Consider the following 6,000-nt stretch of genomic DNA (forward strand, 5'->3'; position numbering starts at 1 on the left):
ATTACTGTAGCCAACCCAAAGACAAAAAAACTCTATCCAGAAACTTTTTTTTCGACTTTTGGCTAGCTTTTTGGGAATCGGCCGCACTGTGAGCCGTCCTAAGTCTCAACAACGAAGGGGACGTTTTTGACGAAAATCGTCATGAGCGATGAGGCGCATTTCCATTTAAACGGTTACTTGAATAAGCAAAATATCCGTTTTTGGGGCACTAGAAATCCACGTGTGGCGCAAGTAGAACCATTACATCCACCTACCTTATAAAGGGTCTTCCAAATGGGGAAATTTATGTATTGAACTTCGCATTATAGGTACTTTTTATTTAGAGTCATTTGACTTTGTGCTTTTGTACCTTTAGAAAGTCAGTTATGTGTGTCGAATGTTACGACCATCATTGTCGTACTGAGCTCACGACATTTGAGGCAACTATCTTTCCCATATTCGTTTGAAAGCTTTCTGAACATAGATGGATGCCTCTTAAATGGGAAGCAACAATGTCTATGGTCTTCCTGATTGAGTGCTTGGACTTGTCCAAACCTCCTCAAATCTACAATCTACTTACAAATCTACCCATAAGCCATGCCATTTTCAACCCATAGCTTCTACATTTTTTTTAAACTCTCTCTAGATTAATTGAGGCCAAAAATACAATCAAAGGTAATATACAACTACTTTATTGAGTTTCTAAAGTATACTTGTATTTCGAAAACATAAATTTGGTATAAAATTTAAAGGCTACAAAATTTTTTTCTCAGAATTCAGCATGACACAGGACTGGTATACAAAGTATTGAATTATTACAACATAAAATAAATAAATAAAGTACTCAAATCTTGATACATTAAAATGCATATTTTTGAGCTCAGCTCGAGGTTATACAACTGCGCAAGATTAGGCAACTTTCGCCTCCAATGAGTACAACCAAATACCATAAAGGCATGCCCATAAATCTAACTTCATAATTCATTCGTGTCATTTATAAGTGTCATCAATCTAGATAATTATTGAGTGAATGTAAGCAAAGGCCAATATGTTGGCTATATTTTCTCGGCCGAAAATGTATGTGTGCATTTGCTTAAATTGCTTCAAGTTCATCAAAACGATACGAATCAATAAAAATCTGTTGCGGCACGATAACAGTGATAAGCATACATGTGTTCAAATAATGAATTAATGCGAATTACAGCAGAATGATAATGCATTCGTAGTTATTGATAAACGCTAAAAGAACCAAGTCGATGATGGAACGAATACGAGCAAAACCAAAGTAAATAATAAAATTTTATAAAAAAATCGGAGTATTCAATCAATGCAGATGGAGTGCATAAACAAATGCTGTTGGGGACTCAACTGGTCCTCTTTTATTAAATTCGCCAACATTCTCGATTAGAATATCCTTATACTCGTAGGATAGGTAGATAAGTTGGCTGGCCGCCGTAGCCGAATGGGTTGGTGCGTGACTACTATTCGGAATCTAGAGAGAACGTAGGTTCGAATCTAGGTGAAATAGCAAAATTAAGAAACCTCCGAGTGTATTTCTGCCATAAAAAAGCTACTCGCCTCCTTAGATGGCAATTTTCGCTATATAAGCAACTTGAGAATTTTATACGACAATCTAAAACGAATTTTCCTATTTCTTTTTTTACATTTTCGGAGTTAGTCCTTGATAAGATGAATTAGTACCTACAATAGTCCCTGCTTCCCTTAACGAAAGTTTCACTACATCTTCAATTTATCACTAACCCACCAGACGTAACTTGAATGAAATAAATGGACCAATACTTCATAAATAGATTACATGCATGTGGCTCAGTGTGGTTTTGGACCTGGAAAATCCACAATCTCCCAGAGATTCGACACGCATCATCTTTTTGTCGATTTTAAAGCTGCATTCGACAGTACGAAAAGGGTTGTCTATATGCCGCGATATCTGACTTGGGTATCCCCGCAAAACTAATACGGTTATGCAAGATGACGTTGCTCAATACCAACAGCGCCGTCAAAATTGGAAAGGGCCTCTCCAAACCAAACGAGGTTTCAGACAGGGTCCGCGAGTCCGCTGTCGTGTGACTTCTTTAACCTGATGTTGGCGAGCATCATACAAGCCGCAGAACTTAATCGCTCAGGCACAATTTTTTATAAAAGCGTACAATTGTTAGTGTATGCCGATGATTTTGACATCATCGGCCTTAACAAATGCGCTGTTAGTTCTGCCTTCTGCAAACTGGATAAAGAGGCCATTCACTTTGCCTTTGGTGGTGAATGACACTGTTGACAGTTATGATTTCGAGGTTGTAAGGGACTTCGTTTATTTAGGAACGAGCATTAACACCTATAACAATGTCAGCCTGGAAAGCCAACGTAGAATCTCTCTTGCCAAGAAGTGCTACTTTGGCCTAAGTAGGCAACTGAGCAGTAAAGTCCTCTCTCGACGAACAAAAATAACACTCTACAAGACTCTCATCATGCCCGTCCTAACGTATGGCGCAGAAGCGTGTACGATGACAACATCCGATGAGATGCCCATTGGAGTGTTTGGCAGAAAGATGCTGCGGACAATTTTTGGACCTTTTCACATTGGCGACGGCAAGTATCGCATGCGTTGGAACAATGATCTGTATGAGCTTTCCTGCAATATAGACATTGCGCAGCGAATAAAGATGTTGTCCCAATGGACACAAACGCCCCGGCTCTGAAAGTATTCGATGCGGTACCAGCTGGTGGTAGCAGAGGAAAGAAGGTATCCTCTGCGTTGGAAAGGTCTGGTGGAGAAGGACTTGGCTTCGCTTGATGTGCCACACTGGCACCGGTTAGCACGCGAAGGAAATGATTGACTTTTTGTTAAACTCGGCTAAAATGACGTGAGCAGTTATCGCGGCAATCAAGAAGAAGAACAGATTTTCACAAATAATTTCTTCTTACAAGGAAAGCTGGCGAAGAATTCTAAGAGTTTTCCCCTGATGCCATAAATTTTGAGCTTGCATAAAAGTATTGAGTGACCGACTTTGTCAAACGCGTTTATAGAGTTTGCATATGCCCTATGTAGCTGGGCATGGTTATTAAGTGCGTTTGGTATTTCATTAGATGTTAGAATTAGATTGGAACAAGCTGATCTACTAGCCATGAAACCATATGATTTGTAGTCAGGCTCAATCAGAGTTTCCACGAATCAATAAGAATGGCATTACCTAAACATTTTTGGAATAATGGGATCAATGGATAAGAAACAGAATCACAGAAATAATTGTGAAGAAAAGCCCTCGCTGTCTGTTTAAGTACTTGATTTCAAAATTGCAATGCAGTGATAGATTACCAGGTTTGCTCATCCGAACTAAAATCGTGAGAGTAACTTCGGCTGCCGAGCACCCGGTGACGTAGCAGTGGAATTCTGCCCGCTCATTTCACACGTTTCACACACTAGTCCCATTATCGTTCATAGTTGTTCAGACGGTGATGAAGTAAGATGATCATTGCTGCATTAATTTTTTTCGTATAACACCAACACAATCTCAGGTTTTTCGTAAACAAACCCCAGTTACGTCAGCCAATCAGCTGATCCTTTCAAATTCGCTGAGAGCCAGTTAACGGTCTGATTTTGTCCACACCTCTGCAATCTGTACATCGTGCGTATTCACACAAATTTCAAAACTTCTGACAGTTTCTAATGATGGAGAGGATAAGACTGAAACTGACATAGATTCATATGCACATACATATATATCTCATACAATTCTTCTTCTTCTTTCACAGCATTACAAAGCGGGGTGCGTCCAATCTTCCAAAGTGGTCGATCTTCAGCTTTTGCTTGGTAGTTACTTATTCCTTAATCCTTGAGATCGCATTCCACTGCGCCTATCTACCAGTTTTCCGGTCTGCTTTGGGCTGCGTCCAATCTTCCTTCACAGTGTTCTTCCAAAGCGGTCGATTTTGAGCTTTTGCTTGGTAGTTACATATTCCTAAATCCTTGAGATCGCATTCCACTGCGTCTATCTATCAGTTTCTCGGTCTGTTTTGGTCTTCACGCCTTAGTTTCCCTGTCATGGCTTTTCTCACGGTAGAGTCAGCAGGCATACGGATAACATGACCCAGCCATCTTATGCGCTACGCTTTAATAAAACGCACAGCTGTCTCGTTCGGAGTGACATCGTTTAGTTCGGATTTGTGCCGGTTTCTATAAGTACCATCATGCATTCTTACTGGACAAAAAATCTTTCTCACAATTTTATTTTCCATTCAAGCAATTAGCGCACAGTCAGCAACTTTAAGAGTCCATGCCTCACAACCATATGTTGGGATTAGTCGGATAAGGGCCTTGTACATAGTTAGCTTTGTAGTTTTAGAAAAGAGCCGGAACTTGAACAAATTAAGGTGGTCATTATACGTTTTGTTGGCGTCGTTGATGCGATCCCTGACTGTATAAGTTGAATCACCGCTACATGCGAACATAACTCCTAAATACTTAAAATGCTGCACTGCTTCAGAAGTATAAGCTCCCACATGGAAATTTTTGACCAGTGTAGGCCGCGTTGACTTCAGCAAATATTTGGTCTGCTCACGTTTACAAAGAGACCATTTTTCGTTTGCCATTTTGTTAATTTTTAAAAAGGTTTCTTTTCAATCGTTCGTATTCCTCGAGAGAATAGCGAGGTCATCTGCGTCGGCACATATTTGTGTTGTCTTGTCTAAGAAGGTACCACCTTTGTTGACTTCCTTAACGACGGAGTGCAGCATCAAATTAAATATGACATTTGGAAGGGCATCTCCTTGTTTTACACCTGTTTAATAGAGAAAAAAATATAAAAAAATTATTAAAGAATAAGCAAATAAATTTTTTACAATTACAAAAACAATATTTGCAAAAGAGTGTTAAATAAAAAATCTGGTTGTCAACAAAAATATGCGAATTCGTTCAAAGCTCCTGAACTCTTGCTTTCTTTTCAACTAGTGGAAATGTAGTCAATACCTGACTAGTTTCCAGTTAACAAAAACATCATTAGTTGTTCTAGTTTTATAAGCTAGGTCTGGTTTTCTCTGTAGAGAAAATAATAATGATATTCAACCTTAACGGAGTTTTCTGGAAATAGAGAACTTTTTGCAGTTTCATGTCACCGACGAGTGGCAATCGGAAATTGCAATTATCTGGCGATGTAAGACCACCATTAGAAAAAACTCTATTTTTTTGTTTTTGCTTTATATTCGAAAGGTAATGTACAATCGCATACATACATACCTATATGGACAGCAAATATACGTATTTAGTAGTAGTAGTAACATGCAGTGGCTCACAGCTTATTTGATGCAGGTAAACTTTTTTAGGAAAAATAAAATTACTCGATGTTTATTAAATTTAATTAAAAAAATGTATACGAGGTGTGTTCAAAAAGTGTCGCGAATTTAGAATTTTCGCAGGTTACCTATATTCGAATTTCGATTTTTTTGTGGCGCTATGTTGGTACTCATGTCTCACTCATGCCGACGAGTTCGGCCATTTTGAATGTTCAGTTAATTGTTGACAGCTGCTTTGCTTGCACGTGTTTCGGCTCGTCTTCGATTTTTACCTATTCAAAAAGATGGATCAAAGAACCTGTATCAAATTTGGTGTGAAAAACGAAATTAAGTGCGCGGATGTATTCCGAATGTTGACTGTGTCATACGGAGAAGCTACTTTGGACCAAAGCAACGTTTATCGGTTGATTGGTGCATGAGACAACGTCTTTCCGTTAATCCGAACAAAACAACCATAGTCTTGTTTACGAGAAAACGGAAATTGGATGGACTCAGTCTTCCAACACTGAAAGGTGTGACACTTGGTCTTTCCAACGAAGTTAAATATCTAGGAGTAATCTTGGATAAGAAGCTGACCTGGGAGACACACGTTTCACTGAAGGTGAATCGTGCATTGAAGATTTTTCAGCAATGCCGTAGAGCCTTTGGCAAAACTTGGGGTCTGAAACCTGCTGTGGTCCTATGGATATACACGGCACTTATCAGACCAATCATCAC

Source organism: Anastrepha ludens, chromosome 2 (genome assembly GCF_028408465.1).
Source record: "Anastrepha ludens isolate Willacy chromosome 2, idAnaLude1.1, whole genome shotgun sequence".
Lineage (NCBI taxonomy): Eukaryota > Metazoa > Arthropoda > Insecta > Diptera > Tephritidae > Anastrepha > Anastrepha ludens.